This window comes from Bufo bufo, chromosome 5 (assembly GCF_905171765.1).
Source record: "Bufo bufo chromosome 5, aBufBuf1.1, whole genome shotgun sequence".
Taxonomy (NCBI): domain Eukaryota; kingdom Metazoa; phylum Chordata; class Amphibia; order Anura; family Bufonidae; genus Bufo; species Bufo bufo.
The window spans coordinates 308,113,444-308,138,839 of NC_053393.1; positions in this window are offsets into that span (position 1 = coordinate 308,113,444).

Genomic DNA, 25,396 nt, shown 5'->3' on the forward strand with positions numbered 1-25,396 from the left:
TGGCCAGTGTGCGGCCCCCCCCGGCCCCCCCTCCCTCCCTCTATTGTATTATCATTGGTGGCACAGTGTGCGCCCCCCCCCCGGCCCCCCTCCCTCCCTCTATTGTATTATCATTGGTGGCCAGTGTGCGCCCCCTCCCTCCCTCTATTGTATTATCATTGGTGGCCAGTGTGCGCCCCCCCGGCCCCCCTCCTTCCCTCTATTGTATTATCATTGGTGGCCAGTGTGCGGCCTCCCCTTTCCCCCCCGATCATTGGTGGCAGCGGAGAGTTCCGATCGGAGTCCCAGTTTAATCGCTGGGGCTCCGATCGGTAACCATGGCAACCAGGACGCTACTGCAGTCCTGGTTGCCATAGTTACTTAGCAATATTAGAAGCATCATACTTACCTGCTGCGCTGTCTGTGACCGGCTAGGAGCTCCTCCAACTGGTAAGTGACAGGTCTGTGCGGCGCATTGCTTAATGATCTGTCACTTACCAGTAGGAGGAGCTCCCGGCCGGTCACAGACAGCGCAGCAGGTAAGTATGGTGCTTCTAATATTGCTAAGTAACCATGGCAACCAGGTCTGCAGTAGCGTCCTGGTTGCCATGGTTACCGATCGGAGCCCCAGTGATTAAACTGCGACTCCGATCGGAACTCTCCGAGGAAAACGGCACAACGGCCACGGATGCACACAACGGTCGTGTGCATGAGGCCTAAGGGTTATTTGTAATGTTACTCATTTCATAAGTTCCAGGTGTAAATAATTTCCCTAAGGCCCCTTTCAAGTATTCCGCGCGGGTGCAATGCATCCGGACCCATTCATTTTAATGGGGCTGTGTACACGAGCGTTGGTTTTCACTCATCACTTGTGCGTTGCGTGAAAATTGCAGCATGTTCTATATTCTGCGATTTTCACGCAATGCTGGCCCCATAGAAGTAAATGGGGCTGCGTGAAAATCGCATTGCATCCACAAGCAAGTGCGGATGCAATGTATTTTTTACGGATGGTAGCTAAGAGATGTTGTTTGTATACCTTCAGTTTTTTATCACGCAAAATGATAAAAACTGAACAACTGAAAGCTATCGCATACTAAACTGAATGGACTTGCTTGCGAAATCGTGCATTTCACACTGAACACATCCGCAACGCATCCGGCCCTATTCTGCTCACGCTCATCTGCAAGGGGTGTACATGGCTGTTGAAAAGTATTCACAGATAATCCCATTCTGAGCTGCAGTACCAGGCACAGAATACAGATGCACTGCAATCATATGAACATTGAAAATCATTTGGTCTGCTGATTTTAGTAGCCCTGGGCATTGGACATATCTGGTCACACATTGCTGTGGATTTTCCTAGAAAACCTCTTAATATGTCACTTGTTCTATGTTGTCCTAAGGGCAGCATAAATTAGTGACAGATCCCCTAAATAAAACTCTGTGTCACTTTCTGTAACTGACCCAGCCGTTTTTCTAAAATCTTGAATTGAACAGCTCCAGCACATGTCAATAAGTCCTGGGCTCACCCTGGGCACCTACTGCTGATTGGAGTAGGAATAAAAACTGTCCATTAGCAGCAGGTGGGTTGGAAACTAAGAACAACATGTTCGAAACAATTGCCACAAGGTGTATGGATTCTGTTCTTATATGTAAACTGGTTACCGATGAATAAAGACGAAGAACGACACAACTTGAATGTGAGTGCTGGAACTTTCTTTGTTTATTTATTATATGGGGTTGCAAAACCCTGGAGCTCATAAATAGAGCAGCATAAAATTGGTGACAAGCTATCTTTAATACACATAATCATAACAATTCATATTTTATGTATAGAGACAAAATCAGGCATACTGCTTAAACCTCTTTAATACACTTAAAGGGGTTTTCTGGGCTTTTAATATTGATGACCTATCCTCAGGATAGGTCATCAATATCAGATTGGTCCGACACCCCCGCCAATCAGCTGTTTAAAGAGGAGGCTCGCCGTTGCCTCTGCAGCAGTGAGCAGGTGTAATTACACCTAACCGTCCCATTCATTTCAATGGGACGGATCTTTCCCATACACTTGTATAGGAACGATCCGTCCCATTGAAATGAATAGGACGGCTTGGGTGTAATTACACCTGCTCACCGCTGCAGAGGCGACGGCAAGAAGGTAAACAGTAAAGAGGAGGCAGCGCTGGCACGGCGCGCGCCACATCTTCAAACAGCTGATCGGTTGGGGTGCCGGGTGTCGGACCCGCGCCGATCTGATATTGATGATCTATCCTGAGAATAGGTCATCAATATTAAAAGCCCGGAGAACCCCTTTAATTGTGATGATAATGAGAATGCTAATCTTTACAATTCAGATTGTACATGTTAAGCAAAATTTGACAAATTCAAATATTATTAACCAAATAAAGAGGCCCTAACATTATTTTGAAGAATAATGGGGTGGGTGGTAAAAGGAAAAGAGTTAGGTGTGCGTAAAAAAATGAGTTTTCAGGGATTCTTATGAATATGAACAGTGGGAATCAATCCGGTTAGGCGGGTAATTGCTAGCAGAACATAGAGCACAAGTAGAGTCGTAGACAGAAATGTTGGCTGCTGCAATATAGATTAGAGAGGGAAGAATTTACGGAGAAGAAGTAATGAGTTAAATTGTTTCTACCAAATGAATGATTTGTAGTACCCCAGAGAGGGGCATTACCATTCCTATACCCTGCTACTGTGTCTAATGGCTAACCAATAATGTCATCTGTGTATTTATTCCAGGTCCTCTTACATTGTGCATTCAGAATATTGCTATGAAACTGCTATGCTCATGTACTGTGCCTGCTTCACCAGCAGGTGGCAGTGTATCCGACATAGAGATCATTCCATTCTCCCCCTTTTGGCCAGAAGTGGGCTAATCCTGCTTGCTACCAAGGCAGGAGTTGCAGGAAGCTATAGTTAGTTAAAGTCTAGCCGACTGTCAGAAACAGAGAAGTCAAGATGGGGCAGTGAGGGGAATCCCCCCCCCCCCCCCGCAGCAGGAGTCTCCCAAGGCTCCCAAGGGAAGCAGCTCATATAGCACCATAACTCCTTACAGATACAGACAGAGTATCACGAGGGGGTCAACAGCCAAAAGCACCCCGCTGAAGAGGTACCAGAACAGTCATAAAGTCCAGCTACCAGACTGAAGCCTGAGTTTAGCACAGCAGAGAGAAAGAAAGCAGAATATACAAGTTTGCCTGCCAGTTTAACCCAAAACCTACTGGAGCCAAGAGAAAGGCCAAGTACTGTCTGGATGCAAGTTTATTCAAGTAAAGCTGTTGAACTTTATAAATTTTGGACTCTAGTTATTCTCCATCTATTACAACTCTTCCCTTTATTGCTTCAGACCGTAACCCTAGGGAGCGACGTATGCAGGTAGGATCACCTTGACACACACATAACTAATAAGGCCGCAGCATTACCACTCGGCATTCCTAAAAAACCTGGGACACAATCGGTCCTGGGGAAGGTGATACATTGCAGATTTAAAACTAAAATCGATTTTTAATGAATTTCACTAAAAATCCACTGAGGAATTGCCCCTTCTTTTTTCTCCAGAAACACAGCTATTTACTGTTTATTTTTGGGCAACTGAGTGCGTTATAGCCATGTTACTAAAAGTCTTATACATTCCCACAAGATAAGGTTGAATACAGAAGCATTTCACATTACTAGTTGAAAGTAATTGCCAAACCCAAGCTTTAGTAAATCATTGTGTAAAAAAGTGTTCAATAGTTTTACCGTAATTATAATATGACAGTCATGACACCATTTTCATGGCTATGTTATTGAATGTGTTGTATATTACTGCACGGTAAAGGGTGTGTCACGTGCTGCCCTGTGGGTGTTCTGAGGAGATCTGTCAGAATTGCTGCACTGACAGTTTGTTTTGTTGTGGGTTTGAGCTGAATCCCACCTCCTCCCAGCTGTTGTTCTTTAGGTAATTGGTGAGGCTATTTATTCCTCTCTCTCCCTATAGCCTTTGCGGGTTATACTTCTGCCTTGTGTGAGCTCTGGTAGTTTGGTGGATCGTCTGCTCCAACACATCTCAAGATAAATCCTTTTCCCTTTTTCCTTCTGTGCCTGTTTTGACAAGGCCTCTAGGGTCACGCTAGCTCCTTTGGTTGTAGAAGGAGCTGGGTGTCTCTTTCCCTCTTCCCTACAGCTGAGGGTTTGGTTCAGTGTGTTTTAGTCCTAGTCACTTGGGCATGTGCATATCTACCATCCAGATATGCACATGGGCATAGCAGCTTAGGGAAAGTGTTTTAGGGATTGCTAGGTGTTGACCCCTTTGTTCCCTAGCATTTGGGGCCTAGTCAGTTGTTTTTGTTTGCTTTGCGTTGTTCTGTTTCCTTCCCTTATCTTACCTACCATGACAGGGTGAGGAGGATACATCAGCAAAGTTGTATTTCACATCAGTAATGAAAAATAAAAAAGTTAGTGAAGGCATACTGCATCAAACAATCTAGCTGAATAGATGTTAACCCCTTAAGGACCGGGCTCATTTTCACCTTAAGGACCAGGCTCATTTTCACCTTAAGGACCAGGCCATTTTTTGCAAATCTGACCAGTGTCACTTTAAGTGCTCATAACTTTAAAACGCTTTGACTTACCCAGGCCGTTCTGAGATTGTTTTTTCGTCACATATTGTACTTCATGACACTGCTAAAATTGGGTCAAAAAAGTTAATTTTTTTGCATAAAAAAATACAATTTTTACCGTAAATTTAGAAAAATTAGCAAATTTCAAATTTTCAGTTTCTCTACCTCTGTAATACATAGTAATACCCCCAAAAATTGTGATGACTTTACATTCCCCATATGTCTACTTCATGCTTGAATTGTTTTGGGAATGATATTTTATTTTTTGGGGATGTTACAAGGCTTAGAAGTTTAGAAGCTGGGTTTACAAACTTTGTTAACCCTTTAGGTGTTCCACAAGAGTTAATGGCAGATGGAGAAACAATTTTGAAATTTCTATTTTTTGGAAAATTTTCCAATATAATCAATTTTTTCCAGGAGTAAAACAAGGGTTAACTGCCAAACAACACTCAAAATGGGTTGCCCTGATTCTGTAGTTTGCAAAAACACCCCATATGTGGTCGTAAACTACTGTTTGGCCGAACGGTAGCACATAGAAGGAGGGGAACACCATATGGGTTTTGGAAGGCAGATTTGGTAGGACTGGTTTTGTTTATACCATGTCCCATTTGAAGCCCCCTGTTGCACCCCTAGAATAGAAATTTCAAAAAAGTGACTCCATCTAAGAAAGTACACCCCTCAAGGTATTCAAAACTGGGTTTACAAACTTTGTTAACCCTTTAGGTGTTCCACAAGAGTTAATGGCAGATGGAGAAACAATTTTGAAATTTCTATTTTTTGGAAAATTTTCCAATATAATCAATTTTTTCCAGGAGTAAAACAAGGGTTAACTGCCAAACAACACTCAAAATGGGTTGCCCTGATTCTGTAGTTTGCAAAAACACCCCATATGTGGTCGTAAACTACTGTTTGGCCGAACGGTAGCACATAGAAGGAGGGGAACACCATATGGGTTTTGGAAGGCAGATTTGGCAGGACTGGTTTTGTTTATACCATGTCCCATTTGAAGCCCCCTGTTGCACCCCTAGAATAGAAATTTCAAAAAAGTGACTCCATCTAAGAAAGTACACCCCTCAAGGTATTCAAAACTGGGTTTACAAACTTTGTTAACCCTTTAGGTGTTCCACAAGAGTTAATGGCAGATGGAGAAACAATTTTGAAATTTCTATTTTTTGGAAAATTTTCCAATATAATCAATTTTTTCCAGGAGTAAAACAAGGGTTAACTGCCAAACAACACTCAAAATGGGTTGCCCTGATTCTGTAGTTTGCAAAAACACCCCATATGTGGTCGTAAACTACTGTTTGGCCGAACGGTAGCACATAGAAGGAGGGGAACACCATATGGGTTTTGGAAGGCAGATTTGGCAGGACTGGTTTTGTTTATACCATGTTCCATTTGAAGCCCCCTGTTGCACCCCTAGAATAGAAATTTCAAAAAAGTGACTCCATCTAAGAAAGTACACCCCTCAAGGTATTCAAAACTGGGTTTACAAACTTTGTTAACCCTTTAGGTGTTCCACAAGAGTTAATGGCAGATGGAGAAACAATTTTGAAATTTATATTTTTTGGAAAATTTTCCAATATAATCAATTTTTTCCAGGAGTAAAACAAGGGTTAACTGCCAAACAACACTCAAAATGGGTTGCCCTGATTCTGTAGTTTTCATAAACACCCCATATGTGGTTGTAAACTACTGTTTGGCCGAACGGTAGCACATAGAAGGAGGGGAACACCATATGGGTTTTGGAAGGCAGATTTGGCAGGACTGGTTTTGTTTATACCATGTCCCATTTGAAGCCCCCTGTTGCACCCCTAGAATAGAAATTTCAAAAAAGTGACTCCATCTAAGAAAGTACACCCCTCAAGGTATTCAAAACTGGGTTTACAAACTTTGTTAACCCTTTAGGTGTTCCACAAGAGTTAATGGCAGATGGAGAAACAATTTTGAAATTTCTATTTTTTGGAAAATTTTCCAATATAATCAATTTTTTCCAGGAGTAAAACAAGGGTTAACTGCCAAACAACACTCAAAATGGGTTGCCCTGATTCTGTAGTTTGCAAAAACACCCCATATGTGGTCGTAAACTACTATTTGGCTAAACGGCAGGACATAGAAGAAGGGGAACGTCATTTTTGGAAGGCAGATTTTGCTGGACTGGTTTATTGACACCATGTACCCTTTCAAGCCCCCTGATGCACCCCTAGAGTAGAAACTCCATAAAAGTGACCCCATCTAGGAAACTACGGGATAAGGTGGTTGTTGTTTTGGGACTATTTTTGGGGTAAATTTGATTTTTGGTTGCTCTATATTAGTCTTTTTTGAGGCAATGTAACAAAAAAATGTAATTCTAAAATTGTTTCTACATTCACTATTTGGTTTTGTGGAACACCTAAAGGGTTAACATAGTTTGTAAAGTAACTTTTGAATACCTTGAGGGGTGTAGTTTCTTAGATGGGGTCACTTTTTTGGAGTTTCTAGTCTAGGCTACATCAGGGGGGGCTTCTAATGGGACATGGTGTCAAAAAAAAAACTGTCCATCAAAATCTGCCTTCCAGAAACCATATGGAGTTCCCTTCGTTCTATGCCCTGCCGTGCGGCTATATAACCATTTACGACCACATATGGGGTGTTTCTGCAAACTACAGAATCGGGGCAATAAATATTTAGTTTTGTTTGGCTGTTAACCCTTGCTTTATTACCGGCAAAATGGATTCAAATTGAAATTTTGCCCAAAAATTGGTGTTTTGGCACAGTTTTTATTTTATATTTTTAACACCGTTCATCCGAGGCGTTTGGTCAAAAGTTATTTTTATAGCGACGACTTTTACGCACGCGACGATGCCCAATATGTATGGCTCTCAGACTTTGGAGACACTAAGCAGGCATCCTAAAACTGCGGCCCTCCAGATATTGTAAAACTACAATTCCCACCATGCCCTGCTGATGGCTGTAGGTTGTCTGGGCATGCTGGGAGTTATAGTTTTACAACATCTGGAGGGCCGCAGTTTGAGGATGCCTGCTCTAAAACTAATATTTTTTGGGGAAAGAAAAATTGTTTCCGTGTCTCCAAAGTCTGAGAGCCATAGTGTTTTATGTTCTCTAGTGGACTGTTGAGGATTATAAAAATTTAGTACTCCATGGAAGTGTGATACTCCCTGAAGCAATTGATAATGCAGAGGCCCGGATGATCGGGGCAAGTGTCACATTGAGTAGTGGTGTCCTTCCGTATCCCCCTCTTGTGACACACTCTGCACTTTTTTTGGGTTCGTCCCTTCTTTCCAGTATGGGGGACCACACCTGGAAAGTGTTGGCCAGGGACGATCCGGGCGCCTCCAATTCCCGAGGTACTCCGGCCTGCTCTTTCCCGGTCCGAAAAGATCAGGTCTTTGAGGACTGCCTCATAGAACTGGAGGAATGTCCCTGTGCTGCCAGCGCTTCGGGATAGTACAAAAGAGTTGTACATGGCAACCTGTACCAAGTAGACCGCAACTTTTTTGTACCATGCCCGGGTTTTGCGCATGGCGTTATATGGCGTGAGGACTTGATCAGAGAGATCAACTCCTCCCATATACCGATTGTAGTCGACGATACAATCGGGCTTGAGGACCGTTGCCGCGGTACCTCGCACAGGGACAGGGGTGGTGCCGTTACCGTGGATTGTGGACAGCATAAGGACATCCCTCTTGTCCTTATACCTGACCAGCAACAGGTTTCCACTGGTAAGGGCACGGGTCTCACCCCTGGGGATAGGTACCTGGAGGGGGTAGGCAGGGAGGCCGCGTTGATTTTTCCGCACGGTCCCACAAGCGAACGTGGATCTGGCGGCAAGGGACCTGAACAAGGGAATGCTGGTATAAAAGTTATCCACGTACAAGTGGTAACCATTATCCAGCAGTGGGTACATAAGGTCCCACACGAGTTTCCCGCTAACACCCAGAGTGGGGGGACATTCTGGGGGTTCAATACGGGAATCTCGCCCCTCGTACACACGAAATTTGTAAGTGTACCCTGAGGCACTCTCACAAATTTTGTATAGCTTCACGCCATACCTCGCCCGCTTTGTGGGAATGTATTGGCGGAAACTGAGTCTCCCCTTGAACGCAACGAGAGACTCATCAACCGCGACCTCCCTTCCAGGTACGTAGGCCTGCTGAAATGTGGCCCCAAAGTGATCGATGACCGGCCGTATCTTATACAGCCGGTCATAGGCAGGATCACTTCGGGGGGGACATGCTGCATTATCGGAATAATGCAGACATTTCCGGATGGCCTCAAACCGGTGACGTATCATGACCATACTGTACAGTGGGGTCTGGTATAGGACGTCCCCACTCCAGTATTGCCTGACACTGGGTTTTTGGACTAGACCCATATGCAGCACGAGGCCCCAAAATGTCCTCATTTCGGCTGCACTGACCGGCGTCCAGCCACCGGGTCTAGCCAAAACTGAGCCTGGGTTTTGAGCGACGAACTGTTGGGCGTACAGATTCGTCTGCTCCACCATCAAATTCACCAGTGAGTTACTGAAAAAAAAACTAAAATAGTCTATTTCAGTAAACCCCACTGTGGGAATCTGGATTCCAGGATTGCCAGCAAAATCCGGAATCTCAGGCTCAAAGTCCACTGGGGGACACCAGCTAAGTTCATCGGCAGGGGGCTCCGGTGGACTTATTTGGTGGGCCGGGAAACCAGTACGAACCCCAGGGCGGCTCGTACTAGGGTGGGCCACAGGATCCCTAGCATGTGGGGCCCCTGGCTCCGCCTGGCGGCGTCTCCGCCGCCTTGGTGGCTCATCGTCATCAGATGATGATGAGGAGGATGCGGATGACAAAAGGAATGTGGGGTCATCCTCATCCTCACTGGGGCTCTCAGAGTCGGAGGCAATCTGGGCGTATGCCTCCTCGGCCGAGAACATCCGGTGGGCCATGGGTGTGTGTGCGTGTAGGTGTGCGTGTGTGGCAAACTTTATTATATGTGCGTGTGTGTGGGGGCAACGGGTGTTCGCGTACTAAAAAGTCCAGGCAAAAAAATGGGCAAGTGTTAGAAAAAAAAAAAGTTAAAACTTGCTGATCAGCGGTACAACGCTGATCAGCGGTCGGTGGGGTGGTGGGGCGGGCGATGCGCTAACAGTGGACGGACGCTAAAAAGTGCCGGCCAGTCAGCGCACGCAGAAAAAAAAAAGTGGTGGTGAGTGGGGGGGGGGAAGTGGCTGGTGGGGGGTGGGTGGGGGGGCAAGTGGCAGGAGGGGTCTGGGTTAGGGTTAGATGGAAGTTTGGAAGTTTGGAATAAAAGTACTTTTTTTTTTTTTTTTCTAACTTACTTTTCCCTTCTTTCCCTGCCTAACGGTGCCTCTCCCTCACTGACCCTAACCTACCTGGGTGGCGATGGGTGCAGGAGGGTGATGGATTCCGATTAGGGGGACACAGGAGCTGGTGCTGGACGATGCTGCACGGTCAGGCTGCTGGACAGGAAGAGGAGGGGAGAGAGGAGCGCAGGAAGTTTGAATCTCGCGCCTCTCTCCCCTGCACCAATCAGCACCCTGGACAGCGGCATTCAGCACCAGGGCCAGCACCGCCTCTCCAAATCCTCGGACTGCGATAGGTGGTGTATAATTACGCCACCGATCGCAGTCTTTTTCCGGTTCATCGGGTCACAGGACACCCGAATGGACCGGAAACGCAGAAAACCGCAGGTCTGAATTGACCTGCGGTTTTCTGCGATCGCCGATACGGGGGGGTCAAATGACCCCCCCCTGCATTGTTACGGGATGCCGGCTGAATGATTTCAGCCGAAATCCCGTTCCGATTAACCCCTGCGGCGCCGGAGTTCCGATTTTAAGTCAGGACGTACCGGTACGTCCTCGGTCCTTAAGGACTCGGGAAATAGGGCGTACCGGTACGTCCTAGGTCCTTAACCCCTTAAGGACCGGGCTCATTTTCACCTTAAGGACCAGGCTCATTTTCACCTTAAGGACCAGGCCATTTTTTGCAAATCTGACCAGTGTCACTTTAAGTGCTCATAACTTTAAAACGCTTTGACTTACCCAGGCCGTTCTGAGATTGTTTTTTCGTCACATATTGTACTTCATGACACTGCTAAAATTGGGTCAAAAAAGTTAATTTTTTTGCATAAAAAAATACAATTTTTACCGTAAATTTTGAAAAATTAGCAAATTTCAAATTTTCAGTTTCTCTACCTCTGTAATACATAGTAATACCCCCAAAAATTGTGATGACTTTACATTCCCCATATGTCTACTTCATGCTTGAATTGTTTTGGGAATGATATTTTATTTTTTGGGGATGTTACAAGGCTTAGAAGTTTAGAAGCAAATTTTGAAATTTTCAGAAATCTTCAAAATCCCACTTTTTATGGACCAGTTCAGGTTTGAAGTCATATTGTGAGGCTTAGATAATAGAAACCTCCCAAAAATGACCCCATTCTAGAAACTACACCCCTCAAGGTATTCAAAACTGTTTTTTCAAACTTTGTTAACCCTTTAGGTGTTCCACAAGAGTTAATGGCAGATGGAGAAACAATTTTGAAATTTCTATTTTTTGGAAAATTTTCCAATATAATCAATTTTTTCCAGGAGTAAAACAAGGGTTAACTGCCAAACAACACTCAAAATGGGTTGCCCTGATTCTGTAGTTTGCAAAAACACCCCATATGTGGTCGTAAACTACTGTTTGGCCGAACGGTAGCACATAGAAGGAGGGGAACACCATATGGGTTTTGGAAGGCAGATTTGGCAGGACTGGTTTTGTTTATACCATGTCCCATTTGAAGCCCCCTGTTGCACCCCTAGAATAGAAATTTCAAAAAAGTGACTCCATCTAAGAAAGTACACCCCTCAAGGTATTCAAAACTGGGTTTACAAACTTTGTTAACCCTTTAGGTGTTCCACAAGAGTTAATGGCAGATGGAGAAACAATTTTGAAATTTCTATTTTTTGGAAAATTTTCCAATATAATCAATTTTTTCCAGGAGTAAAACAAGGGTTAACTGCCAAACAACACTCAAAATGGGTTGCCCTGATTCTGTAGTTTGCAAAAACACCCCATATGTGGTCGTAAACTACTGTTTGGCCGAACGGTAGCACATAGAAGGAGGGGAACACCATATGGGTTTTGGAAGGCAGATTTGGCAGGACTGGTTTTGTTTATACCATGTCCCATTTGAAGCCCCCTGTTGCACCCCTAGAATAGAAATTTCAAAAAAGTGACTCCATCTAAGAAAGTACACCCCTCAAGGTATTCAAAACTGGGTTTACAAACTTTGTTAACCCTTTAGGTGTTCCACAAGAGTTAATGGCAGATGGAGAAACAATTTTGAAATTTCTATTTTTTGGAAAATTTTCCAATATAATCAATTTTTTCCAGGAGTAAAACAAGGGTTAACTGCCAAACAACACTCAAAATGGGTTGCCCTGATTCTGTAGTTTGCAAAAACACCCCATATGTGGTCGTAAACTACTGTTTGGCCGAACGGTAGCACATAGAAGGAGGGGAACACCATATGGGTTTTGGAAGGCAGATTTGGCAGGACTGGTTTTGTTTATACCATGTCCCATTTGAAGCCCCCTGTTGCACCCCTAGAATAGAAATTTCAAAAAAGTGACTCCATCTAAGAAAGTACACCCCTCAAGGTATTCAAAACTGGGTTTACAAACTTTGTTAACCCTTTAGGTGTTCCACAAGAGTTAATGGCAGATGGAGAAACAATTTTGAAATTTCTATTTTTTGGAAAATTTTCCAATATAATCAATTTTTTCCAGGAGTAAAACAAGGGTTAACTGCCAAACAACACTCAAAATGGGTTGCCCTGATTCTGTAGTTTGCAAAAACACCCCATATGTGGTCGTAAACTACTGTTTGGCCGAACGGTAGCACATAGAAGGAGGGGAACACCATATGGGTTTTGGAAGGCAGATTTGGCAGGACTGGTTTTGTTTATACCATGTCCCATTTGAAGCCCCCTGTTGCACCCCTAGAATAGAAATTTCAAAAAAGTGACTCCATCTAAGAAAGTACACCCCTCAAGGTATTCAAAACTGGGTTTACAAACTTTGTTAACCCTTTAGGTGTTCCACAAGAGTTAATGGCAGATGGAGAAACAATTTTGAAATTTCTATTTTTTGGAAAATTTTCCAATATAATCAATTTTTTCCAGGAGTAAAACAAGGGTTAACTGCCAAACAACACTCAAAATGGGTTGCCCTGATTCTGTAGTTTGCAAAAACACCCCATATGTGGTCGTAAACTACTGTTTGGCCGAACGGTAGCACATAGAAGGAGGGGAACACCATATGGGTTTTGGAAGGCAGATTTGGCAGGACTGGTTTTGTTTATACCATGTCCCATTTGAAGCCCCCTGTTGCACCCCTAGAATAGAAATTTCAAAAAAGTGACTCCATCTAAGAAAGTACACCCCTCAAGGTATTCAAAACTGGGTTTACAAACTTTGTTAACCCTTTAGGTGTTCCACAAGAGTTAATGGCAGATGGAGAAACAATTTTGAAATTTCTATTTTTTGGAAAATTTTCCAATATAATCAATTTTTTCCAGGAGTAAAACAAGGGTTAACTGCCAAACAACACTCAAAATGGGTTGCCCTGATTCTGTAGTTTGCAAAAACACCCCATATGTGGTCGTAAACTACTGTTTGGCCGAACGGTAGCACATAGAAGGAGGGGAACACCATATGGGTTTTGGAAGGCAGATTTGGCAGGACTGGTTTTGTTTATACCATGTCCCATTTGAAGCCCCCTGTTGCACCCCTAGAATAGAAATTTCAAAAAAGTGACTCCATCTAAGAAAGTACACCCCTCAAGGTATTCAAAACTGGGTTTACAAACTTTGTTAACCCTTTAGGTGTTCCACAAGAGTTAATGGCAGATGGAGAAACAATTTTGAAATTTCTATTTTTTGGAAAATTTTCCAATATAATCAATTTTTTCCAGGAGTAAAACAAGGGTTAACTGCCAAACAACACTCAAAATGGGTTGCCCTGATTCTGTAGTTTGCAAAAACACCCCATATGTGGTCGTAAACTACTATTTGGCTAAACGGCAGGACATAGAAGAAGGGGAACGTCATTTTTGGAAGGCAGATTTTGCTGGACTGGTTTATTGACACCATGTACCCTTTCAAGCCCCCTGATGCACCCCTAGAGTAGAAACTCCATAAAAGTGACCCCATCTAGGAAACTACGGGATAAGGTGGTTGTTGTTTTGGGACTATTTTTGGGGTAAATTTGATTTTTGGTTGCTCTATATTAGTCTTTTTTGAGGCAATGTAACAAAAAAATGTAATTCTAAAATTGTTTCTACATTCACTATTTGGTTTTGTGGAACACCTAAAGGGTTAACATAGTTTGTAAAGTAACTTTTGAATACCTTGAGGGGTGTAGTTTCTTAGATGGGGTCACTTTTTTGGAGTTTCTAGTCTAGGCTACATCAGGGGGGGCTTCTAATGGGACATGGTGTCAAAAAAAAAACTGTCCATCAAAATCTGCCTTCCAGAAACCATATGGAGTTCCCTTCGTTCTATGCCCTGCCGTGCGGCTATATAGCCATTTACGACCACATATGGGGTGTTTCTGCAAACTACAGAATCGGGGCAATAAATATTTAGTTTTGTTTGGCTGTTAACCCTTGCTTTATTACCGGCAAAATGGATTCAAATTGAAATTTTGCCCAAAAATTGGTGTTTTGGCACAGTTTTTATTTTATATTTTTAACACCGTTCATCCGAGGCGTTTGGTCAAAAGTTATTTTTATAGCGACGACTTTTACGCACGCGACGATGCCCAATATGTATGGCTCTCAGACTTTGGAGACACTAAGCAGGCATCCTAAAACTGCGGCCCTCCAGATATTGTAAAACTACAATTCCCACCATGCCCTGCTGATGGCTGTAGGTTGTCTGGGCATGCTGGGAGTTATAGTTTTACAACATCTGGAGGGCCGCAGTTTGAGGATGCCTGCTCTAAAACTAATATTTTTTGGGGAAAGAAAAATTGTTTCCGTGTCTCCAAAGTCTGAGAGCCATAGTGTTTTATGTTCTCTAGTGGACTGTTGAGGATTATAAAAATTTAGTACTCCATGGAAGTGTGATACTCCCTGAAGCAATTGATAATGCAGAGGCCCGGATGATCGGGGCAAGTGTCACATTGAGTAGTGGTGTCCTTCCGTATCCCCCTCTTGTGACACACTCTGCACTTTTTTTGGGTTCGTCCCTTCTTTCCAGTATGGGGGACCACACCTGGAAAGTGTTGGCCAGGGACGATCCGGGCGCCTCCAATTCCCGAGGTACTCCGGCCTGCTCTTTCCCGGTCCGAAAAGATCAGGTCTTTGAGGACTGCCTCATAGAACTGGAGGAATGTCCCTGTGCTGCCAGCGCTTCGGGATAGTACAAAAGAGTTGTACATGGCAACCTGTACCAAGTAGACCGCAACTTTTTTGTACCATGCCCGGGTTTTGCGCATGGCGTTATATGGCGTGAGGACTTGATCAGAGAGATCAACTCCTCCCATATACCGATTGTAGTCGACGATACAATCGGGCTTGAGGACCGTTGCCGCGGTACCTCGCACAGGGACTGGGGTGGTGCCGTTACCGTGGATTGTGGACAGCATAAGGACATCCCTCTTGTCCTTATACCTGACCAGCAACAGGTTTCCACTGGTAAGGGCACGGGTCTCACCCCTGGGGATAGGTACCTGGAGGGGGTAGGCAGGGAGGCCGCGTTGATTTTTCCGCACGGTCCCACAAGCGAACGTGGATCTGGCGGCAAGGGACCTGAACAAGGGAATGCTGGTATAAAAGTTATCCACGTACAAGTGGTAACCATTATCCAGCAGTGGGTACATAAGGTCCCACACGAGTTTCCCGCTAACACCCAGAGTGGGGGGACATTCTGGGGGTTCAATACGGGAATCTCGCCCCTCGTACACACGAAATTTGTAAGTGTACCCTGAGGCACTCTCACAAATTTTGTATAGCTTCACGCCATACCTCGCCCGCTTTGTGGGAATGTATTGGCGGAAACTGAGTCTCCCCTTGAACGCAACGAGAGACTCATCAACCGCGACCTCCCTTCCAGGTACGTAGGCCTGCTGAAATGTGGCCCCAAAGTGATCGATGACCGGCCGTATCTTATACAGCCGGTCATAGGCAGGATCACTTCGGGGGGGACATGCTGCATTATCGGAATAATGCAGACATTTCCGGATGGCCTCAAACCGGTGACGTATCATGACCATACTGTACAGTGGGGTCTGGTAGAGTATGTCCCCACTCCAGTATTGCCTGACACTGGGTTTTTGGACTAGACCCATATGCAGCACGAGGCCCCAAAATGTCCTCATTTCGGCTGCACTGACCGGCGTCCAGCCACCGGGTCTAGCCAAAACTGAGCCTGGGTTTTGAGCGACGAACTGTTGGGCGTACAGATTCGTCTGCTCCACCATCAAATTCACCAGTGAGTTACTGAAAAAAAAACTAAAATAGTCTATTTCAGTAAACCCCACTGTGGGAATCTGGATTCCAGGATTGCCAGCAAAATCCGGAATCTCAGGCTCAAAGTCCACTGGGGGACACCAGCTAAGTTCATCGGCAGGGGGCTCCGGTGGACTTATTTGGTGGGCCGGGAAACCAGTACGAACCCCAGGGCGGCTCGTACTAGGGTGGGCCACAGGATCCCTAGCATGTGGGGCCCCTGGCTCCGCCTGGCGGCGTCTCCGCCGCCTTGGTGGCTCATCGTCATCAGATGATGATGAGGAGGATGCGGATGACAAAAGGAATGTGGGGTCATCCTCATCCTCACTGGGGCTCTCAGAGTCGGAGGCAATCTGGGCGTATGCCTCCTCGGCCGAGAACATCCGGTGGGCCATGGGTGTGTGTGCGTGTAGGTGTGCGTGTGTGGCAAACTTTATTATATGTGCGTGTGTGTGGGGGCAACGGGTGTTCGCGTACTAAAAAGTCCAGGCAAAAAAATGGGCAAGTGTTAGAAAAAAAAAAAGTTAAAACTTGCTGATCAGCGGTACAACGCTGATCAGCGGTCGGTGGGGTGGTGGGGCGGGCGATGCGCTAACAGTGGACGGACGCTAAAAAGTGCCGGCCAGTCAGCGCACGCAGAAAAAAAAAAGTGGTGGTGAGTGGGGGGTGGGGGGTGCTGGTGGGGGGTGGGTGGGGGGGGGAGGCAGGTGGGGGGGGGGAAGTGGCTGGTGGGGGGTGGGTGGGGGGGCAAGTGGCAGGAGGGGTCTGGGTTAGGGTTAGATGGAAGTTTGGAAGTTTGGAATAAAAGTACTTTTTTTTTTTTTTTTCTAACTTACTTTTCCCTTCTTTCCCTGCCTAACGGTGCCTCTCCCTCACTGACCCTAACCTACCTGGGTGGCGATGGGTGCAGGAGGGTGATGGATGCCGATTAGGGGGACACAGGAGCTCGTTCTGGACGGTGCTGCACGGTCAGGGTGCTGGACAGGAAGAGGAGGGGAGAGAGGAGCGCAGGAAGTTTGAATCTCGCGCCTCTCTCCCCTGCACCAATCAGCACCCTGGACAGCGGCATTCAGCACCAGGGCCAGCACCGCCTCTCCAAATCCTCGGACTGCGATAGGTGGTGTATAATTACGCCACCGATCGCAGTCTTTTTCCGGTTCATCGGGTCACAGGACACCCGAATGGACCGGAAACGCAGAAAACCGCAGGTCTGAATTGACCTGCGGTTTTCTGCGATCGCCGATACGGGGGGGTCAAATGACCCCCCCCTGCATTGTTACGGGATGCCGGCTGAATGATTTCAGCCGAAATCCCGTTCCGATTAACCCCTGCGGCGCCGGAGTTCCGATTTTAAGTCAGGACGTACCGGTACGTCCTCGGTCCTTAAGGACTCGGGAAATAGGGCGTACCGGTACGTCCTAGGTCCTTAAGGACTCGGGAAATAGGGCGTACCGGTACGTCCTAGGTCCTTAAGGGGTTAAGGACTCGGGAAATAGGGCGTACCGGTACGTCCTAGGTCCTTAAGGGGTTAAAGGGGTTGTCCCACCAAAAAATATTCTACAGTTTTCAAACGAGCACCTGGATATGAACACTTTTGTAATTGCATGTAATTAAAATATACTGTGGCATAGCAGCTGAGTTATTCAATAAAATGTATCTGTATAGCGCCACCTGCTGTTTGTTTTTTCTTATTTCTTTGACCTACTCACTGAGAAGGCCGCACATGCTCAATTTCATCCTTCAGATGCCTCCTCGGCTGTGATAGGGAGAGTATGGACACGCTCCCTGAGCTGCAGCAGCAATGAAAATATAGCAGAGCAATGAATGGAGAGATCTCTGGATCCATGTGAGGTATATGGCTAGTTCTAGCTTTGTTAGAAAGAGAATGTCATATACCATAATGATGTCTGATTTTCATTTTTTACATTAGTCATCGGATAACCCTTTTAAAGAGGTTGTTTCACTCCAGCAAGTGGCATTTTATCATGTAGAGAAAGTTAATACAAAGCATTTACTAATGCATTCTTATTATCCATATTGCCTCCTTTGTAGCTGCTAGACTGATTTTTCCATCACATTATATACTTCTTGCTTCCATGGTTATGACAATCCTGCACATTATAGAAAAAAGATCTGGCATCTCAGGTGGCCAGGACCATAGGAGCGCACATAGGCCTGCGCATTTTCCTATAGTGTGGAAGCACGGCCACCTATGCTGGATTGCAGGGTGGTCGTAACCATGGAAATGAGCAGTGTACAATGTGACTGAAAAATGAATTTAGCCAGCAAGGGAAACAATATGGATAATAACAATGCATTAGTAAGTGGCTTCTATTAACTTTGTCTACATGATAAATGCCATTTGCTGAGGTGAGACAACCTCTTTGAGCATCTCTACCAAAAATAATTGCATTGTCACACTTGAGTGTTAGTGAAGGATCGGTGTTGGATCAGAGAGTGTAGATCTAACATGTTTCACATTAACCATTGTTAATACTCAATACCAGTATTCTGTGTGTTTGTGGAAGGGGAGGGATTTGGGACATTTAATTGTACCTCTGTCTTTAAATTATAGAAATAAACACTTTCAATTTTGGCAGTACCGTTTAATAATCTGAAATTCATGACTCTTCATAGGCCTCATAATAAAATGACTCATCCTCCCACAGTCAGAATGTGGGTAGTATAGGGTGGCCAGAGGTCCGGTTTTAGGCCGGACAGTCCGGCTTTCTGACGTCCTTTCCTCCATCTGGCGCATGGCCAGAACAGATGCAGCAATGTCTTTTTTAACACTGCACTCTCAGAAAGCAGCACTGTGCTGTCTGAGCTGCAGGTAGATAGTAACTGTCCATCCTGCCTGCGCAGCCGAACTGAAGTTTCTTCTGCATTTCTTGATTTAAATCTCCTACTGGTGAGGGAGGGGAGTGGCCTAATGGGTCATAGGCGTGGCTTAGTGGAGACAGGCGGGGCTGTAAAGTCTGGCTTTTGAGGGTAGTTTGAGTTGCCACCCATGGGTAGTAGCAGCACCTGCCACCCAACAACTAGTAGTAGAACTGGCATTTTTAGTCACAGTGGTGTTAGGGGGCAGTGGTAACAACACTGGCACTTGACGACCCCATGATGGCATATCACCATCTGATAGTAGCAGGAGGGTGAGGACTATGACAATGATGGTGTGTTGGACAGGAGACGGATTGTGGTGTTGAGATGGGGGTGACATCCGAGGAGGAAGGCAGTGGCAGCAATAAAGAGCAGAGAAACTGTACAGCCAGAACCTGCCAAAAAACTGTCAGGGCCAGATCTAGGTCAGAAACCGGTGATGCCGTTAATACTGTGGGTGCAGGCTCAAAATATGCCAGACCTAGGCCAAACTCTGCTGCCTCTAGCTCTGTGAGAACAACTCATGTATGGCGATTTTTCTTCACAAGGCTAGCACCGAAAACCACAGCCATGTGAAAAATCTGCAGGAATAAAATAAGTACTGGGCTGTATTGTAGCACATGATGCAGCATCACCGGATTCTGTGAGAAAATAGATCTGTCCAGCATTCCCAATCAGAATAAGTCTGTTCTCCTTATCCTGGCCCTTTTTGTGGCAGCCAGCCCAAATCCCCAAGCAGTACAGTATCCTTGTCATCATAATTAGAGATGAGCGAATTGAAGCTGACGAAGTGGAATTCGATCCGAATATCAGGAATTATTTGATTCGCAACAAATCCGAATTTCCTCACGCTTCGTGGTAACGAATCCCATTTTTTCCTAAAAGGGCAGCTACACATGATAGGACATAGAACAAGGAACTCTGGGAATGAGAGATCACCCACAATGCCATGCATGCAGCCAATCAGCAGCCAGCCAGCCCTGTGATGTCACAGCCCTATAAATAGCCTCAGCCATCTTGGATTCAGCCATTTTCCAGTGTACTTAGTGCAGGGAGAGAGGTCAGCAGGCACTAGGGACAGTGCTAGGAAAGACTTGAAAATTTATATTTTGCTCAATAGAAGTTCAGGGAAAGATCATTAAAAGTGTAGGGAAAGGATAGGGAGGAATCATTCCACAGTATTGAAGCAGAACAGGGTTCAATAAGGGTGTTTACTGCCTGGGTAATAGGAACAATCCTATTACACCTTGCTGCACTGACTGCGGATCCAAATTGCCATTATATTTCTGCTCACTTCAGGATTGCAATACCTCTGTAATTCCAGCAAACCGTTCTTGTTATTGGGGTCTAATTAGCCCTTGTGCGGTGCAGTTATATATATATGTTCTAAAGACTTTTTTTTGTTGTGTATTAGTGGGGGGAAAAAGGGGCTTATTAGCCATTGTGTGTTGAAGTCTGAAAATTACAGCCCTTTTTGACGTGTATTAGTGGCAAAAAAAACTTTATTTGCAGTTCACGGCCGCAGTTATATGTTGTAAAGCCTTTTTTGGCGTGTAGCAGTGGGGAGAAAGAAAAAGGGCTTATTAGCCATTGTGTGGTGAAGTGAGAAAATTAAAACCTTTTTTGGCGTGTATTAATGCCAAAAAAAAACTTTATTTGCAGTTCACGGCTGCAGTTATAAGTTCTAAAGCCTTTTTTTGGCACGTATTAGTGAGGAAAAAGAAAAAGGGCTTATTAGCCATTGTGTGGTAAAGTCAGAAAATTACCCCCTTAAGGACACAGCCCTTTTTTGCAAATCTGACCAGTGTCACTTTAAGTGCTGATAACTTTAAAACGCTTTTACTTACCCAGGCCGTTCTGAGATTGTGTTTTCGTCACATATTGTACTTCATGACACTGCTAAAATTGGGTCAAAAAAGTTAATTTTTTGGCATAAAAAAATACCAAATTTACCAAAACGTTTGAAAAATTAGCAAATTTCAAAGTTTCAGTTTCTCTACTTCTGTAATACATAGTAATACCCCCAAAAATTGTGATGACTTTACATTCCCCATATGTCTACTTCATGTTTGTATCATTTTGGGAATGATATTTTATTTTTTGGGGATGTTACATAGCTTAGAAGTTTAGAAGCAAATTTTGAAATTTTTCAGAAATTTTCCAAATCCCACTTTTTATGGACCAGTTCAGGTCTGAAGTCACTTTGTGAGACTTACATAATAGAAACCATCCAAAAATGACCCCATTTTAGAAACTACACCCCTCAAGGTATTAAAAACTGATTTTACAAACTTTGTTAACCCTTTAGGTCTTCCACAAGACTTCATGGCAAATGGACATAAAATTTAAGAATTTCGATTTTTTTTTTTAAATTTCCAATATAAAACTCAATATGGGTTGCCCTGATTCTGTAGTTTGCAGAAACACCCTATATGTGGCCGTAAACTACTGTTTGGCCAAACGGGAGGACATAGAAGGAGGGGAACGCCATATGGTTTTTGCAAGGCAGATTTTGCAGGACTGGTTTTGTTTATACCATGTCCCATTTCAAGCCCCCCGTTGCACTCCTAGAATAGAAATTTCCAAAAAGTGACTCCATCTAAGAAAGTACACCCCTTAAGGTATTCAAAACTGGTTTACAAACTTTGTTAACCCTTTAGGTGTTCCACAAGAGTTAATGGCAGATGGAGAAACAATTTAGGAATTTATATTTTTTGGAAAATTTTCCATTTTAACCCATTTTCTCCAGTAATAAAGTAAGGGTTAACTGCCAAACAAAACTCAATATGGGTTGCCCTGATGCTGTAGTTTGCAAAAACACCCCATATGTGGCCCTAAACTACTGTTTGGCCAAATGGGAGGACATAGAAGGAGGGGAACGCCATATGGGTTTTGGAAGGCAGATTTTGCAGGACTGGTTTTGTTTATACCATGTCCCATTTCAAGCCCCCCGTTGCACCCCTAGAATAGAAATTCCAAAAAAGTGACTCCAAGAAAGTACACCCCTCAAGGTATTCAAAACTTGGTTTACAAACCATGTTAACCCTTTAGGTGTTCCACAAGAGTTCATGGCAGATGGAGAAACAATTTTGTAATTGACATTTTTTGGAAAATTTTCCATTTTAACCCATTTTTTCCAGTAATAAAGTAAGGGTTAACTGCAAAACAAAACTCAATATGGGTTTCCCTGATTCTGTAGTTGGCAGAAACACCCCATATGTGGTCGTAAACTACTATTTGGCTAAACGGCAGGATATATAAGAAGGGGAACGCAGATTTTGCTGGACTGGCAGATTTTGCTGGACTGGTTTATTTACACCATGTACCCTTTCAAGCCCCCTGATGCACCCCTAGAGTAGAAACTCCATAAAAGTGACCCTATCTAGGAAACTACGGGATAAAATGGTTGTTGTTTTAGGGTAAATATGATTTTTGGTTGCTCTATATTACACTTTTTTGAGGCAAGGTAACAAAAAATGTAAATTCTAAAATTGTTTCTACATTCGCTATTTAGCTTTGTGGGACACCTAAAGGGTTAATAAAGTTTGTAAAGTAACTTTTGAATACCTTGAGGGGTGTAGTTTCTTAGATGGGGTCACTTTTTTGGAGTTTCTAGTCTAGGCTACATCAGGGGGGGCTTCTAATGGGACATGGTGTAAATAAACCAGTCCATCAAAATCTGCCTTCCAGAAACCATATGGCGTTCCCTTCGTTCTATGCTCTGCCATGTGGCTATATAGCCATTTACGACCACATATGGGGGGTTTCTGCAAACTACAGAATCAGGGGAATAAATATTTAGTTTTGTTTGGCTGTTAACCCTTGCTTTATTACTGGAAAAAAAGGATTCAAATGGAATGTTTTGGCACCATTTTTATTTTATATTTTTAACGCTGTTCATCCGAGGGGTTTGGTCAAATGTTATTTTTATAGGGCAGATTCTTATGGATGCGGCGATACCTAATATGTCTACATTTTAAAATTGATTTCGATTTTCCACTATATTATCATTTTAGGAACCCAAAAAAATTATTTTAGTATCTCCATAGCCTGGGAGCTACAGTTTTTTTTTTTTTTTGTTGCGCGACTATCTAATGTAAGGACTCATTTTTTGCGGGATGAGATGGCGGTTTTATTGGCACTAATTGGGGGGTGCATATGACATTTTGATCGCTCGCTATTACACATTTTGTGATGTTAGGTGACAAAAAATCTCTTTTTTTACACGTTTTTTTTTTTTTAACGCTGTTCATCCGGGGGGGTTGGGTTAAATGTTATTTTTATAGAGAAGATTTTTACGGACACGGCGATGCCTAATATGTTTGGCTATTGTAGGTCACGGACGGATCTAATTTCCCCTCGAGAACAGGGAAACAGAAAAAGAGAGAGAGAGCGCACAATAGTGTAATATGTTCAACAGGATAAGGATATCAAAGTGAGAAATATCCAAACTCACCTTATGGAGTTGTGCTCCGGCAGGCACAACTCTACTGAAAACTTTGATGGAAATAAGACCTTTAGACCAGGACTGCAGCCGCAGGTTTTGTGGTCTCTTGGATGGGATGTCCAGTCCCCCAAAAGAAATTCGTGGTGAAGAAAAGAGGTTCTGCGTCGGCGCAAAATCACTAGTGGAAGCGGTCTTATAGATGTAATCTTCTTTTAATCAGAAACAACGCGTTTCGGGGATCAAAGACTCCCCTTCATCAGGTTTCACAAACATATAACAGGTATTGTTGCAAGGTAATATTTATAGGTAAATTCTTTCAAAAAAAACGCCAAAAGGATGCACCTGGGTGACGCCCCTTGTGGGAGGAGCCATCCCCAGACACCTGGGAATGGCTCCTCCCACAAGGGGCGTCACCCAGGTGCATCCTTTTGGCGTTTTTTTTGAAAGAATTTACCTATAAATATTACCTTGCAACAATACCTGTTATATGTTTGTGAAACCTGATGAAGGGGAGTCTTTGATCCCCGAAACGCGTTGTTTCTGATTAAAAGAAGATTACATCTATAAGACCGCTTCCACTAGTGATTTCGCGCCGACGCAGAACCTCTTTTCTTCACCAATATGTTTGGCTCTCAGACTTTGGAGACACTAAGTAGGCATCCTCAAACTGCGGCCCTCCAGATGTTGTAAAACTACAATTCCCACCATGCCCTGCTGATGGCTGTAGGTTGTCTGGGCATACTGGGAGTTATAGTTTTACAAGATCTGGAGGGCTGCAGTTTGAGGATGCCTGCACTAAAACTAATATTTTTTGAAAAAAAAAAAATTGTTTCCGTGTCTCCAAAGTCTGAGAGCCATAGTTTTTTATGTTCTCTAGGGCATTGTTTCCCAACCAGCGTGCCTCCAGCTGTTGCAAAACTACAACTCCCAGCATGCCCGGACTGCATTTGGCTGTGCGGGCATGCTGGGAGGTGTAGTTTTGCAACAGCTGGAGGCACACTGGTTGGGAAACACTGCTCTAGGGGACTGTTGGGGATTATAAAAATTTAGTACTCCATGGAAGTGTGATACTCCCTGAAGCAATCGATAACGCAGAGGCCCGGATGATCGGGGCAAGTGTCACATTGAGTGGGGGTGTCCTTCCGTATCCTCCTCTTGTGACACACTCTGCATCTTTTTTGGGTTCGTCCCTTCTTTCCAGTAAGGGGGACCACACCTGGAAAATGTTGGCCAGGGACGATCCGGGCGCCTCTAATTCCCGAGATATTTCGTCCTGCTCTTTCCCGGTCTGAAAAAATCAGGTCCTTGAGGACTGCCTCATAGAATTGGAGGAATGTCCCTGTACTGCCAGCGCTTCGGAATAGTACAAAAGCGTTGTACCAGGCAACCTATACCAAGTAGACCGCAACTTTTTTGTACCATGCCCAGGTTTTGCGCATGGCATTATATGGCTTGAGGATTTGATCAGCGAGATCAACTCCTCCCATATACCGATTGTAGTCGACGATACAATCGGGTTGAGGACCGTTGCCGCGGTACCTCGCACAGGGACAGGGGTGATGCCATTACCGTGGATTGTGGACAGTACAAAGACATCCCTCTTGTCCTTATACCTGACCAGCAACAGGTTTCAACTGGTAAGGGCACGGGTCTCACCCCTGGGGATAGGTACCTGGAGGGGGTAGGCAGGGAGGCCGCGCTAATTTTTCTGCACGGTCCCACAAGCGAACATGGATCTGGCGGCAAGGGACCTGAACAAGGGAATGCTAGTATAAAAGTTATCCACGTACAAGTGGTAACCCTTATCTAGCAGTGGGTACATAAGGTTCCACACGAGTTTCCCGCTAACACCCAGAGTGGGGGGACATTCTGGGGGTTGAATACGGGAATCTCGGCCCTCGTACACACAAAATTTGTAAGTGTACCCTGAGGTACTCTCACAAATTTTGTACAGCTTCACGCCAT